Raw genomic sequence first — 16,828 nt, forward strand, 5'->3', positions numbered from 1 at the left:
TTTCCAAATACTGGCCCATCTCCTTCCACATCCCATGCCACTCAGGATTATCCATTCCCAGGGCAGGGCTCCAGACAATTTCCCTAGAAGCCTCTGTCCTGACTCTAAGCATGAGGTAGACAGTACAAGCCATACAGAGGAAACAGCAGAACTAGCAACAAAATTATGCTGTTCTTAACAACTAGAGGAAACTCAACATTCTCAAAAACTGTTGTAGCAGGCCTGAAGGGGAAGATTAAGGTGAAGGGCTGGAAAAAAAACATTCTCTCCTCTTCCCCCCACAGGCTGGGTGAGATTATTAATAAGGCCCCAGAGGTAACAGCCCAGACCAGGACAGGGAAACAAAACTGGATATACATTCCAAATGAAAATCATTGTCTCTGATGTTCTCATGCCATAAACACAGTATATCAACAAAGCAATTTTTATTCTTCTCCCTGATCTTAAAAAGAGCATCATGATGGGCAAATAGTTCCCCATATGTGGAAATATATACAGGGTTAGGTACAACATCCATTTGAATACACCAAGCAACATGATGATCAGAGAGTTTCTCTACCCCAATATACAAATGCTTAGAACAAAATTGTAATTCCAACTTCTCTCATGCCCTACACTGGGTGCCAAAAGATGTGCTGGTTTAAAAGTAAACCAGCAGGAGAAATGAACCCCACTCAACTACCTCGAGAAAGATTACAGGTTGCAGTTACAATTTACCAAAGAGATTTCAATAGATATAATGATACAGAGAAAACTGGTTTTAACCCACAAACTCAAAGTATAACCTGCCACCCTGTTGGTCAATTATGGTTGCTGTCCTGTTGAAGTTCTGGTTCTCCTCCAGATCCATTGAGTGGTGGCCCCCCAAGTCCCCAAGACCAAATATTATATATGCTCAGATTCAGGTGGGGCATGCTCAGTACCTCTCCCAGGATGGGGAGTTTCACAATGGATGAAGTAATACTGTGAGTCATGGGATATTTTGGGAATCTTTGATAGTCTAAGTCATTGCAGATGCCTATTCTGCTAGTGCCATTGAGTCCATTATTGCCCATTAGCAGAGATGACCCCTCAGGCTGGGTGTGACTGTGCTGGTGTTTCCCTGGAGGGGAGTTATCACAGCTGAGTCATTTGTGTGAAGAAAAAGAAACACTACCCTGCCTTGCAAGGTTTGCCTCTTTTTCCTTATCTCATTTAACACCCAGCTTGTAGGCTGAGGTGTTGGGTGTGCACTGGGCAGTTTCTGCAAACAATTAATTATGAACCGTTCATCAGAAATGACCGTAGAGGGGAGTAGAATACACACTTTGGTTACACTCACATAGTGCTAAACTGGCACCCTACTCCTGTAACCAGGACAACCTCCAAGATCATCAAGTCCAACCTTTGACCGAGTACCACCATGACCACTAAACCATATCACAAACTGCCACGTTTACTTGTTTTTCAAACAGGTCCAGGAATGGTGACTCCACCACTTCCCTGGGCAGCTTGTTCCAATGCTTAACCAGTCTTTCAGTGAAGAAATTCTTCCTGAAATGCTAGCAGCCAAGAAGACAGGGCAATGCAAAATTCCTGAATATAAATAAGTACTTCCAAGTTGTGAAACACACAATGCAAAGAGCAACTTAAATAGGTGCTGAGGAGTTATCAGGGAAAAAAAAAAAAGAAGCGCATTGAGTCAGTAAGCTGGATATGCAAATATAAGGTTGCAATGAGTCAGGAAAACACGAATACATTCAGGAAATTAAAAAAAAAAGCAAATCTTGAACCTGAGAGTACTCAGGTTTGGACCAAGCAATATACTTTCCCATCATCTGCACTTTTTTACACTAACAAATGTGGCAGCACAGAAACCTTTCCCACTGGAATTTTTCGTCTTCTTCTTCTATGTTTTATAAATAAAGTTTCATGTTATTGAAATGGCCTTTTGGATACAGGTGGTCAAATGCCTGGGCCAATCAATCCCTGGGGGGTAGATGACTGTTGGCTTAATCTGAACAGCCTTCTGATGTGTATATAAATCTGTTAATTATTTAATAAAGTAGTTCCTTTATTATTTAATAAAGTAGTTCCTTTTAGCACTCTGAAAGGACTCATCTCTTCACTCCGCTAACGGTCAAACAGCGACATCTGGTGACCACCGACGCCTACTACATGCAACGCAAAAGTACGCAAGCACACTTTCCCTCCATGCGGCGCGGCTCGGTTTTGGGATGGAAATGGACCTCCCAATTCCAAAAGATGAACTTTTGCGAGCCTTCTTAGAGGATCCCTGGTGTGACCCAGCGGTCACAGGGAAGCAACACCTTACCAGGGTGTTAATGAACTGGGCCACTGAAAATGGGGTTCCAGAAGTGTGGGAGACAGACATGGACTGTCCTTTGTGGCTCAAGGTTGGGAAAGCTTTGTGGAAAGAAATGATATTTGGAGACATGAAAACCATTCATTTGCATCAGACATGGCGATCGGTCTGGGACGGGTTAAGGGGACAGGAATTTTACACTGCAGAACTCAACACGTCTCTCTGTTTGGACTACTTGCTTTCGATCGGCGAGGACCGCACGGAGAAAACCCTGACCCAGACTGACCCCACAGCTCCACAGTCAGCAGCGGATGGGTCCAAAAAGAGCAAGTATAACTCTCCAAATGATTTTATTTTACCCATTTACCCCCATTCAAATGAGCAGGTAGCGGAGATGCTGAAGAAAAAGGGAGAATGGGCTGACCACGGGACGCCCACGGTGAGCGCTCCCCCACCTTTGCGTCTGTGGAATGGCGCCGCCCTTCTCCCCCCATCGGCGCCCCCACCGGAGCTCCCAGCTGCCCCGGGTGGAGGAACTGAGAGTGCAGAAACTGCTTGCCCTGCTGTGATGTGGGCGGGCCAGCAACAGACCCCGGTTCCATCCAGAACAGCCATGGACTCAGAAATCCCGCCTGCCGCGCAGACTGCGCCGGATCCGCGAGTTGTGCGGGAACCGGAAGAGAAGCCTTCAGCAGCCAGTGCTTCCGGTCAAGGGGGCCTGATTGATATGTCCACTGAAGCGCTGCTGGGGAAGACTGTCTGCAAATCAGGCACACAGGATTTTGGGTCTCCGCCAGATATGCCCCCTTCATCTCAGCTTTTAATGGATTTACTGGCCAAAGTGGCCGGATTCCGCCGAGATATGGTGGAGATCTGCTCGCAGCAGGTCCAGCATGCAGGCTGGACAGGGGCGGAAGTGCCTGCCCCAAGACCCCGGAAGGTGTCCAGGCTCCATGCCGCGACGACAGCGGACATAGTGGTGGGGGTGCGGAGGGATCCGGGACAAAGACGGGAAGTGCCAGTCCCTCTGACGGTTTCAGTGGCAGACGCAGCCTCGGCCACTTTTGTGCCGACGCAGCAAGCAATTTTAACTGACGCTGCGCCAGTGAACTCGGCAAGTGCACCCAATGCCACACTTGTATCACTGCCATCATCTTGCCCCTCCCCCAACCCCACCACTGTGCCATTTCTGGGCACAGAAACTGCGTCCAGCCAGACCCTGTCATTTGTGATAGGGCTCACAGATAGCAAGCCCTACTCTGACGATTCAGACAGTGACGTAGAGGGGTTCCTTCCTCCTGGGCAAAAGCTCGTGTTGGCGGGGCAGAGGAAGAAGCACTTGCTTATGAGCAACCCTTGGAAATGCTGGAAAAGCACATTACGCCCACGGGACTCCCTGCATTACTGGGAATCAGTAAAGCAGGGCTGGCTGGATGAGGGACATTGGGACCTAGGGATGCCAAGATGACGGGAGAGCCATGGAGCTGCTAGAGCAGGTCAAGGTGATGCTAGCTTCCTGCAGGGAGATGTTCAGGCTTTTCCGGTGTTTGTGCCTGACCCGAACTCGGATGAGTAAAGCAAGCATGACATCATTGCATGGAAGGTCATAAATTACCTTTACTCGAAGACAGTGACTTATGGGCTCTCTTCTCCACATGTTATGCAAATTATTAGAGTAATAAATACTGATCTGCTTGCTCCATTTGATATTACATATTTGGCTCAAGTCTTGTTTCACCCCATGCAATATGGAGTTTTTAAGAACAATTGGAGAATGTTGGTTGAAAAACAGGTGAGGTTGAATATGTCCTTGCCTCCTGAGGACCCTAGGCGCACAATTGGGGTTGATGTCCTTATGGGTAGAGGACATTTCACTAACCCCAATGTCCAAGCTACTTGGGATCCTTGGATTCTGGAGCAAGCCCAACAGCTCGGTATGGGAGCCATCGTAAAAACTATGGAGGTGATCGCCCCATAAACACGGTATTCAAAAATACATCAGGGGCAATCTGAGCTTTTCCTGACCTTTGTAGAGAAGCTAGCAGTAGCCTTGGAAAAGCAGGTGGAAGATAATACATTGAGACAGATATTGTGCAAGCAGTTGGCAAGAGACAATGCCAACAAGGAGCGTAGAAGGATCATAAATGCCCTACCAGGGGATCCTTCAGTCACAGACATGGTACAAGCTTGTGCTAAGGTGCAGGCAGACAGTCCAGGGAAATCCGCCTTGGCTGCATTTCTATCGCCTGGTAGGGAACCCCCTGATCAGGGACAAAACCAGCCCAAAGCTGGGAATAAATGGAAACGAGTCAAATCAAAGCAGAAGGAAAATTCGGGGACCGGGATTCCTCAGTGCGGGAGGTGTGATAGGCCAGGTCACTGTGATGCCTGATAGTTTTTTGTCCTTTCTCTTTTTACTTTTTTATACCCTTTTTGTACATTTTATACCCTTTCCCATTCCCTGTACTTTTTATTCCCTGTATCTTAGCCCTGAATGTTTATAACCCTTGCACTCTGATGTTAGCGTACTTCGGGGTTCTCTGCAGAAGACGAAACATCCCTGGTATCTCAGAACATGAGGCACCAACCTTGAACGGAGCCTCATCTCTGGAACATGTTTTTGTAAACTAAGTTGTAGCCTCATTGGGAGGGGATAATTAGAATAGTGAGACAATTATTTCATTTGTTAGGTTTCTTATTGGGGGATTTTGGATAGATATGCTAATTTGTGAAGTCCATAAAACTGTATACGCGTTGTACCCGGGGTGTGCTTCGTCATGGTTCCACCTTTGACGATGGTGCACCTGGGATCCTATTAAACCAAGGCAATACCCTTTTTCCTATACTGCGGTGTCTGCGTCTTATTTTTACCAGCTTTTTAGGCATCAACTGTCCAGAATATTGCAGGTCTAAGTACCATGTAGATGGTCGACCCCTGTTGGCAAACATGAAGAGGGGTGCAAAAAGGGGGATTTTCCCCCCATCATGACAGTTCCCTCAGAACAGGGCAACACAGGCCTATCCAGTCAATGTGGAGATGGCACCCAAGGCTCAGCCCAAGTCAACGCCTACACCGCAGAAACAGTCGTCCTAGAATCTAGCGATGCCCATAGGATTGCCTTGGATGTGCATGGACCCCTAGATCAGGGATTCAGTGCGCTGCTTGTGGAAGGGTGTCGCTGTTGAGCCGCTAGCAGAGAAAAGACCCAGTTCTCAGTGGCAAGAAGGAAAAGACCTTTATTGCTTTGATTTCATCATATATATAGAGTTTTCAAAGGTCACCCAGATTGGTCAGTCAGAAACCTCCCACTAGGCCAGATTGGCCAGGCCTGCACCGTCCAAATCTTGGGACACTGTTTTTAATAACATCCAAACTTTATCTTTATTTATAAAACACAAAAGGAATTCTCATGGGAAAGACCTGTGCTAGCCACAGAAGGGCCTGATGCCACCAGCCAAGGGATCCTTGTTCTTCCAGAAGTTATAGATGCTGACTTTACAGGCCAGATTCATGCTACGGTTTCCACATCAGACCCCTCCATTACCATCCCTGAAAAGACTCACATTGCTCAATTGTTGCCTTTTGAGTCTTCTGTTCCCAGGGTAGACCAGCAAGTTGGCGGAGGTAACAGCACTGAATTGCCGGGACTTCCGCAGGTCTACTGGGCTGCTGCCATCTCTAATGAAAGACCACAGATGAAATGTACCCTCATCATGCCGAAAGCACATCCGCACCGAATTCGGATCTGAGGTTTGACTGACACAGGTGCTGATGCATCGATTCTTTCGTCCTCTTCATGGCCTCCTTCATGGCCTCTAGCCCCTGCGAGATCAGGTATCGCGGGGCTAGGAGGAACCACACAGAGCTGACTGAGTAAGCGACCTGTGTTGGTGAAGGACCCAGAGGGACACATGGCCTCAATCCGGCCCTTTGTCACTTCAGCTCCAATTAACCACTGGGGACGGGACGTGTTGGAAGCTTGGGGGGTGCGAATCATGACAAATTTTTTATAGGGGTCACTGTGTGCAAGGGCGCACCATATCCTATGCTATCTCTGTGATGGCTGACCAAAACACCTATATGGGAACCACAGTGGCCCCTGCCAAAAGACAAATTAGTCGCCCTTTGTCAGCTGGTTCAAGAGCAACTGAAACAGGGACACATTGAGCCTTCTACCAGCGCCTGGAACACCCCTGTTTTCGTAATTAAGAAAAAATCGGGGAAATGGAGACTGTTGCAAGATCTCTGAAAAGTTAATGCAGTGATGGAAAGTATGGGGAGCATACAGCCTGGCATGCCCTCACCTACAATGATTCCCACAGGGCAGGAAATCTTGATCGTTTATTTGAAGGATTGTTTTTTTCACAATCCCTTTGCACCCCAATGACAGACCGAAATTTGCCTTTACTGTGCCTGCAATTAACAATGCGGAGCTGTCTTGGTTTGAAAGACAGGTGTCTGCTGAGAGAGGTTGAACCCTCCCTTAGGACAGAGAATGTGATTTCCCCTCTCTCCGAATTATTTTAATTTTGAAATCAAGGGCTTTCAGGCAAAGATATGGGAAAAGGAATAACAGTTCTTTACTAGTATCTGTAAACAAGCAATAACAATAATAACAACCACAAATAGAACCAGAAACCAATAGCAGATGACTTTCCCTTGCGGTGTAATCACGGTCAAAAAACCAGCAGGTGGCGCTGTTGAGCTCCCAGCCGGGCAGGGCAGATGTGATGACCGCCGAGTGGCTGCAGGTGGCGCTGTGGTGCAGGGTCAGGTCAGCCTCACACAGCTGGTAATGGCGGACAGGCTGAAGAGCAGCCAGGCAGCTTGGAGCGGCAAAAAGCAGGGCAGCAGGGGTAGGAGCTGGCTCTCTCCTGGCTAGCTAGAGAGGTAGCAAGGATTTCTGCAGTCACAGCAGATGCCGCGGTCTCATGCGGCAGAGGGGGGCAGGCGGCAGAGACAGACGGACTCTCCCGGCAGCTACTGCTAGAAAATGTGCACTTCCCAGTGGGAAAGAGGTTGAATCAAAGCTCACCCAGCCAGAAGAAAACAGGGCACAGTTGGATTTCCTCTGGTCGCAGCCAGAGGCAAAGAGCAGCCTCTCCTCTCAGTGTCAGAACGACAAGAGAGCCACTTCCAACAGACGGCTCCCTCCTTCTCCTGCCCTGCCCAGCATACCCCTTTGTTTCTTACAAAAGAGTTGATGGCTCTAATCACCCAGCTATTTGTTGCTTAGTGACAGGAATGGAGAGAAAATTCCAATGTCCCCAACCCCCGACAGGAGCCTGTAAAGAGATTTCAATGGAAAGTGTTACCTCAGGGCATGAAAAGTAGCCCGACTATCTGTCAATGGTATGTCGCTCAGGCCTTGTCCGGAATCTGTGAGCAGTTTCCTGAGGCACTCTGCTACAATTATATGGATGATATCCTGGTGGCAGCATGTACCCAGGATGAGTTGCAGAGGTTACAGCCTCGACTGCTCGATGCCTTGCATTCCTATGGGTTGCAAGTGGCTCTGGAGAAAGTTCAATAGAAGCCTCCTTGGAAATATTTAGGAGCCAAAATTTTGGATCGAACCATAAAACATCAAGAAGTGCAGTTTTCAGACTCTATTAAGACTGAATGATGCCCAAAAATTGCTGGGTATCATCAACTGGTTACGTCTGTATTTGGGACTAACCAATGGACAACTTTCCCCACTTTTTAAAATTTTAAAGGGGGACTCTGATCTAAACTCACATTGGAAATTGACTCCTGAGGCGGGACGAGTGCTGAATGAAGTGCAGCTAGCTGTTTCTGCTCATCAGGTTTATCGAGTAGATCCCTCTACTGCTATCACTGTTTTCATTACTGCTCCAGACCTCCATCCTACAGGTATCATTGGCCAGTGGAACAAACAATGGGATGACCCTTTGCATATCCTGGAATGGGTCTTTTTGCCCCATCAGCCAAAAAAGACAGCACCCACGTTGTTCGAATTGATAGCTTGCCTGATAATCAAATGCCGTTATCAGTGTTTACAATTGATGGCAGTGGATCCTGCAACGATTGTTGTTCCGGAACCACAGGACAGCTTTGAATGGAGCCTTGCTAATAGCGCTCCTTTGCAAAGTGCACTGCAAAATTTCTCAGGGCAGACTGCTTATCATCTGCCCAGCCACAAATTGCTGCAGCTGGCAAATTCAATCAGTTTTACGTTGCGGCCAAAGAACAGTTGGGTGTCAGTTCATGGACCCACCGTCTTCACGGGAAAACAGGAAAGGCCATTGTTACCTGGAAGGAGGGATCTGAGTGGCAAGTGCTGAAAAGCCATGAGACAGGCTTTGCTCAGTTGGTTGAATTGAAGGCAGTTGCCATGGCTTTTCAGCGGTTCTCTCAGGTGCCTTTGAATCTGGTCACTGACTCTGCTTATGTAGCGGATATAACCAATCATTTGGATTGTTCACTTCTAAAAGAAGTCAATAATGCGACTCTGTTTTCGCTATTGCAAACCTTGTGTAAGGCGATTCAAGATCGAGTGCATCCACATTATATTTTGCACATTTGAAGCCACACCAAATTACCAGGTTTTATAACGGAAGGCAATGCCAGGGCTGACATGTTAGCCAACCCTGCATGGGTGGCACCTCAGCCTGACAAAATTGCACAAGCCAAGGCATTGCACAATTTCTTTCATCAGAGTGCACATACCCTGCAGAAGCAGTTTCAATTGATACCAACTGAGGCTCATGGCATTGTCAGCGCTTGTGCTGATTGCCATGGACTCGCTGCACCTCTGCCACCAGGGCTAAACCCCAGAGGTCTAAAGGCCTTGCAGCTTTGGCAGATGGATGTGGCACACATCCCTGAATTTGGCCGATTCAAATACGTGCACGTGTCTATTGACACTTTCTCCTCAGCTATATGGGCAACTGCTCATACTGGAGAAAAGAGTTGTGATGCCATTGCCCATTGGAAATTAGCCTTCTCAGTCCTGGGCATGCCATCTACTGTGAAGACCAATAATGGTCCTGCCTACACCTCACAGAAGACGTGGCAGTTTTTGCACCTATGGGGTGTAGACCATAAATTCGGTATTCCGCATTCTCCTACTGGCCAAGCCATTGTTGAACGTACTCACGGTACTTTGAAGCGTGTCTTGGAAAGACAAAAAGGGGGAATACATGGGGAAACACCACAGTCGATTGGAAAAAGCTTTGTACACAATCAATCACCTTACAGTGCCACCGAATTTGAATAATCCTGTGATTTTGAACCATTTTCCCTCATTACAGTTGTCAGGCGAGTTGCGCTTACCCTGGGCGAAGGTCTGGGTATGGAACCTACTTACTAACACCTCGGAAGGCCCACATGAGCTTATTGCTTGGGGTCGTGGGTATGCTTGCGTTTCCACAGATACTGGGGTACAATGGCTGCTTGCAAAATGTGTTCGCCCTGACCTGCGGCTCCAGAGACAGAACCAGCAACCTCAAAATGACAACCAGAATGCAGAATATCAACCACGTGATTCTTCTGATGATGGCCAGGACACCAACCATCAGGAAGATGGTCCTTCCACAAGCAGAGACTGAAATTTAAGTTTATATGGAATCAGAAAGCAAGGACTTTGAAAGCATGTTTTAACTGAATTATGGAATTGTAATATAGAATTAAGTTTTATAGATGCTTTACCCAGGGTATTGCTGGAGAGTCTCTCTGTTCATGTTAAATCAGCATCTGGTTTGGGCTCTGTTCTGTGGCTGGCCACTGCCGGACATGCCCCTTATTGGTTTTCCATCTAGGCTCTGTTTGGTAACTGGCCACTACCAAGCAGATCCTTCATGCTGAATTCACAGAGGTTCACAAGCAATGCCTTCTGGTTCTTAAATAAAACGGGGGAGCTGTGGCAGCACAGAAACCTTTCCCACGGGAATTTTTGCCTTCTTCTTCTATGATTTATAAATAAAGTTTCATGTTATTGAAATGGCCTTTTGGATACAGGTGGTCAAATCCTGGGCCAATCAATCCCTGGGGGGTGGATGACTGTTCGCCCAATCCGAACAGCCTTCTGATGTGTATATAAATCTGTTAATTAACATTGCGATGAGAGGGAAACTCACAGCAGTCTCAATATGAGATATAAAGTAAGCTCCATTTTATTTCACCAAACGAGAGACTTATATACTGTTACAGATCTTACCAATTATAGTTACACACACACCTGCAGTCTGTTCTCACACATTCAGGGATCCTCCTGTTAACTCCCTTATTCTTTTCTCATAACACTTCTGACTCCCTAATCTTTCTCATGACATTCTTCCCACAGAACATTCTCAGGTAAACAAGCCACTGTAGCTTGTTGGAATTTTACTGAGGCCTGACCATGCTGAGGCCCTGCTCAGGTTTATTCAGTTAGCATAAGTTTTGCTGGAAAATTGCGTTTTCCAACAGTTCCCCCGTTTCGTTTGTGAGAACAGACATTGTCTGTTATCAGATTAATTTGCTTTGCTATAAGTAATTCTTATTATTAGAATTGTTTTAAATTTACTTAAGGAAATTTCACTAGTTATTTAGATATGTCGCCATGGTCTAGGAATTGTCATTGCTAAAAACATTCACTTCACAGGTAAAGCTTAGAGAACCTTTTCCGGACAAGGACCCTAAGTTTACCTGGAAGAAGGTTTAGCTTTTATAAACTCTTGGGACTCATGGCATGTTTCCCAATTAATTAGGACCAAAGCTTGGCCAGAGCTTAGGTGCTAAGTAAAAGGGATTTCTTAGAACATCAAGCTTTGATTAATATTAATAAGAAGAGTGTTTTATCATGTTACTGTTTTTGTAGTTAACTATATAAAATGAGATGAAATATTTGAAAATAGTAGATATTATTATTTGACTTTAACTAAGGAAAGATGAAACTGCAAAGCTTTTGTGAATAATAATATAAACTAACAAATTTAAAACTTAAAATTAATATCACTGAAAATGAATAAAACTTAATCTTAATAAATCTGCTTTTAAACTAACAAATTGGACTTAACTATAATGGAATTTAAAATTGATATCACTTTAACAACTTAACTCTAACAAAATTTAAAACTTAACAGAATTTAAAATTAACATCACTTAATATTACTTAACAGAATTTTAACTTTAACAGAATTTACAACTTAATAGAATTTAAATTCACTATTACTTAACTTTAACAGAATCTATGTTTAACCAAAAGTACTTAACAGGTAATTTAAACTATTCAGTATAACTTCACCCACAGGTCCTCATTCACACATCAAAACTCTCAAGAAATCAAAATCACACTCTCATCAGTCACAGGTTTCATCCACATTAAAGCATTCGAAAAGCAAACAACACTCTCAGTAGGCCTACAATATTCACACATACACACAAACTCTATTTTAAGTAATGCTTTAGCAAAATTCAACTTTCGTTCAAGGCTTTTAGTATTCAAGGTGTTATTTTTTATCAGGATAATATCTTGTTACAATGCTTCTTTATTAGTAAAACGTTGAGAATAGGTTTTGGTCTGTTGGTCAATACGTGGCAATAGGTGTTTCACCCGGCAAAGCGAATAATTAGAGGTTTTGGAGAAAACAGCTGGAGAACGTGCTCAAAGATCTGTTTCTGAAACTAGAGAGCGCGGCGGGACCGCTGCCGCCATGGGGGACGACATGGATGTGATTCCCGAGCGGGAGATGAAGGACCTCGAGTTCAGAGCACTGAAGAAGAATCGCATCTTTGAAACTCTTAAAAGTTCTCCATGACTACAAAAGAAACAACTCCATTCTGTATCAGACTGCTGTTTCTGCTGGCAACGCTGTTGGTTAGTTCTGGTTCGCTGCTGAAGCTGTCAATCATTTCTTCATCCTTGGGGTGGAGTAGAGTTTAGAGTCTCATCATAGACGTCACAGTTGGGGCAGTGAAGGAGGCGTGGATGGCTCGCGGCTCCGCCCACCGGGGCACCCTCTGGGACCTCCGCTCTGGTTGTCATTCGGCCGGAAACCACGGTTGGAGCAACTTCCGCCACAGGTCTGTTTGTGGTCCGCAGGCGGCGCGCAGTGAAGGGTAGGGGCCGCCGCTGCTAATCGGTCACTGGTCACTTTCTGTTTGTTCTTTTTGTTTCTACAAGCTTCTGTGCTGTGAGTATCTCTGTTGCAGCGGGAACACCAAACTTTTCTGTTACAGTTCTTTCGTATGTGTCTTTCACTCCCGCATCGATAACATCGGGATGATTTCTGGTTACTCTGTTTCTTTACCCACGATATCTGAGCTCGTTCTAACATAGTATTCAGTTGTTCTGGCAAAAGTTCAACAGTGACTCTCTCAAACAAAGCAGCTAAGATGTAAAGTTGCCAAACTCTGTGATATATTGAGACAGGAACAGATTTTTCATCCAATCGAGTAACTTTGTATTCTCGGCTGTCAGCAGCGCGGGAGAGCTACTATTCTCCCCCCCCCTCCCTGGCGTGGGGGGTTTCCCCGGCTGCTGTGCCGTGGCCGAAGTTTTACGCATATCAAAAGCGGCACAGTAACTCACAGGTTTTTCTCTGCTCCATGCGGCTGTTGTGTCCTGTGCCGTGAGCCACGCAAGGTTTTGCTCCATGGCATGTTTCTGCAAGCAGGCTACGACTTTACTCCATGGTTTGCCAAGCTTTCTTGCAATTTTATCACAGTCCAAAAGTAAAACAGCTCCGTAATTCAACCACTCTCCCACACTGAATACTGTAATAGGATTTGTAAAAAATCCATAAGCTTGTCCTACCACTATCAGGCCCATTAAGTGTGATAGGCCACCTTTACTGAGTCCGTGCTTTTCTAAAAAGCATAACAATAAAAATTGGGCTACCTCTGTTTCCATTATGGTCCAGCTGGTTTTCAGGGTCCTGGTCGACACCGTCTAAGCACTCTGTCGGAGCTCGCAGTCGCCAGAGTTTTTGCAGTTCACCGAAGTGTAGCCCCCACGGTAGGCAGGTCCTATTCGGCCTGTGTCGCTGGATCTTCCCCGATTCGAGCGAAGATTTTGACACACCGTCGCTGCACGCTTCGGCGCCTCTCCGTTCCCGCCGCTCCCTGCTGTTGGCGTCCGTAGTCGTCGGGGTCACCATTTAACATTGCGATGAGAGGGAAACTCACAGCAGTCTCAATATGAGATATAAAGTAAGCTCCATTTTATTTCACCAAACGAGAGACTTATATACTGTTACAGATCTTACCAATTATAGTTACACACACACCTGCAGTCTGTTCTCACACATTCAGGGATCCTCCTGTTAACTCCCTTATTCTTTTCTCATAACACTTCTGACTCCCTAATCTTTCTCATGACATTCTTCCCACAGAACATTCTCAGGTAAACAAGCCACTGTAGCTTGTTGGAATTTTACTAAAGCCTGAGAATGCTGAGGCCCTGCTCAGGTTTATTCAGTTAGCATAAGTTTTGCTGGAAAACTGCGTTTTCCAACAGTTAATTATTTAATAAAGTAGTTCCTTTTAGCACTCTGAAAGGACTCATCTCATTACTCCGCTAACGGTCAAACAGCAAGAAACAAATACTTTGAGATTGTGTGAACAGTCAACTAAAGGTAGGTTTGAATGTGTACTTGAGCTCGTACTTATTCTCCCCCCCCAGATGCATGTATACATGTAAACCCATGCTGATACATATGTGTCTCCAAGCTCTCCAACTGCATGGTACAATCAACCTACCAGCAGCCAGCTCTACACTGCTTCTTCATGTTTAGTGTACATGACATAAGCTCAAGTTGCTACTGGCAATGTAACCAGAAGGAAAAAGTTTCAGGGCTCTGTGCATGAAGAATGCAATCAAGACTGCTCTTCATTTAACTCCTGATTTAGGGGGGGCTAGAATTCACTAATTTAGGGGAACTAGAAGCTGGATAATAATTTTTTGAACTGATTTAGAAGGCCAGAGGTTGGATAATGATTTACTAAGAACTGCTTGCTGAAGACAATGTATCATTTGCTTAATGATTTTGTGCCTACCTAGTAACAGGGAGGATACAGAGAAGAAAGCCAAATAATTGAGAAAAACTACTGAGTGAGACTGAACATCCTGCTCTCGGACCCCAGAACTGGAACAAGTTAGTACTAAGGTTTGGATTTGAAGCAAGAACCAAGAGAGCATGCACAAAGAGACAAGGTGAAGAGTTCATCTCAAAGAATATTCTGGTTACTTTCTCCCAAACCTGCCCACGACCCCTAGCGACCACTGCCTCAATTAATTAAGTGACATTGCGCTTGCGCCAGCATATTCAAATGAACTTTGAACTCATTATAATATGAAGCAGGGATAGATAATGAATATGTATAGGGGCTTTGTGTAACTTTATGCATATGTAACCTGCAACCTAATATAAACCTAGTGAAGTGCTGCTGAGGTGTGCATGCCTTTGGAGGGACTACCTCCCCATGCAGCCCAGCTGGAATAAAAGCATACCTACTTCATAACTTTCTGAGTTGTGGAGTCAATTCATGCCTCACTCCTTTGTCTCACTTGAATCTAGGTCTGTCCTTGAAGCTAGGTCTGTCCTGTATCTGCCAGCATGGGCAATCAGAAGCTGAAGAAGAGCACCACCTGCCAAAAGTACCCAACCATCAGCTTTCCAGTGCCGCATACAGGAGTCAGGAGCAAAACTTCAGAGCTGTGTTTTTAGTTACTAATCCAAAAAAAGACAAGCCCAGAGAAAGGGAATTCTTTAGGGCAGAATCCCTTTTTTTCTCTTTATTTACAGAGTGCTTAGTATGGTAGACATCTGTTCCACAGCAGGGCTTGCTAAATTCTTAAAAAACACAAACAATAATTAATGATACACTTAATAACTGTATCACTCTTTTCTGACAAACATCTAAGAATCTGCTGCAGCAACAATGATGACTGCATACAGTAATATTGAATTTGAGATGAAACAGAAGCGTTGGCTCAACATTGCTAGAATACAGCACTAAGTATCTGTTGAAGTCAGGGAGGTGTGCAATTCACAGTCAGTCACTCTCAGGAACGTGCATCACCCATTAAGTCACCAATATATCAATGTCATCAGTATCTCAGTCCAAAATACTGAACTAAAATCTCACCCAGCTTGTAGGTGCCAACAGGTTAATTTTTTAGATTCTATATAATTGCAATGCCTTTATCACTGCAGTTATTCAAATATTCCTTTCACTTTAGTGATTAATTATGCTAAACCAGAGAAAATACATTTATTTCACTAGTAGTGAGATAACAGTTTACAGGTATGTCAGTTATGATTAATACAACACTCTTTCCACTCATACCAATGTACTTGTTGGTGCTGGTTTTGACTGGGATAGAATTAATTATCTTCACAGTGGCCAGTATGGGGCTGTGTTTTGAATTTGTGCTGGACACAAGGTTGATTATAATATAGAGATGTTTTTGTTATTGCTGAGCAGGGCTTGCACAGAGTCAAAGCCTTTCCTGCTTTTCATACTGGCAAGGGGATTGGGGGTACATGGGAGGTTGGGAAGAGACACAACCAGGACAGGTAACCCCAGCTGACCAAAGGGATATTCCAGACCATATGACATCATGCTCAGTATAGAAAGTGTAGGGAAGGAGGAAGGAATGTTGTAGTGATGGTGTTTGTCTTCCCAAGTAACCATTATGCATGACAGGGCCCTGCTCTCCTGGAGATGGCTGAACACCTGCCTGCCCATGGGAAGTGGTGACTTAATTCCTTGTTTTTCTTTGCTTGTATATCCAGCTTTTGCTTTCCCTATTAAACTGTCTTTATTTCAATCCATGAGTTTTCTGGCTTTTACTCTTCTGATTATCTACCTGATCCCACTGGTGGGAGAAGTGAGCGGCTGTGTGGCTGGGGTTAAACCGTGACATTGTTACTCTACTTTAAAGCTTGAGTTAAAGAATTATTGTAAAAAAACTGCAAAGGGAATGAAAGAAGACACACGAGTTAAAGACAGTTAGTCTTGTGGTTCTCCTTCATATATTACAAAGAACATTATTTTCTGAAATATATTTCTAGTGGAGCTGGGGCAAGGAAGGAGAGTGAAGCAGTGAGCTGAGTGCCAGCCCAACAATATGTGCAGCTCCTCACATGATAGCTCTTTGCATTTCCCCAGCTGGCTTCAGCACTTCTGGGAGGGGGACAAGTGTGGCCTGGTACCCTGCCAGGACTGCTAGTCGTGCTGCAGGTGAAAAGCAGTAACTATTCTGAGGGACAGAAACATCACACCTGGCTGTGGCTAGCACAGATCTTTCCTGTGAGAATTCTTTTCTCTCTTCTTCCTGTGTTTTATAAACAAAGATAAAGTTTGGATGTTATTAAAAACAGTTTCTCGGGATGTGGACAGTTCAGGCCTGGCCAATCAGGCCTAGGGGGAGGCTTCGAACTGACCAATCTAGGTGACCTTTGAAAAGTCTATATAAGTTGGAATTAAATAATAAAAGTCTCTCTTTTATGCCACACAGGGAACCGGGTCTTCTATCTCTGCTAGCGGCTCAACAGCGACACCTGGCCACCAGC

General features: G+C 45.1%; 2 protein-coding genes and 1 long non-coding RNA gene across 4 annotated transcripts in view; all 3 read right to left on the minus strand.

The window, feature by feature from the left end:
* LOC146425670 (uncharacterized) overlaps positions 1-16,828 on the minus strand; it is a 420,136-nt gene that overhangs the window by 172,556 nt on the left and 230,752 nt on the right. The gene's annotated exons all lie outside the window — the stretch shown is intronic.
* LOC146425675 (uncharacterized) overlaps positions 1-16,828 on the minus strand; it is a 131,100-nt gene that overhangs the window by 63,904 nt on the left and 50,368 nt on the right. The window lies entirely within an intron of this gene.
* The window catches only part of LOC146425676 (sorting nexin-18-like), an 88,523-nt gene that overhangs the window by 29,243 nt on the left and 42,452 nt on the right, over positions 1-16,828 (minus strand). The window lies entirely within an intron of this gene.

The sequence above is a fragment of the Lichenostomus cassidix genome, chromosome W (assembly GCF_008360975.1).
Source record: "Lichenostomus cassidix isolate B80296 chromosome W, HeHo_3.0, whole genome shotgun sequence".
NCBI classification, from domain to species: Eukaryota; Metazoa; Chordata; class Aves; order Passeriformes; family Meliphagidae; genus Lichenostomus; species Lichenostomus cassidix.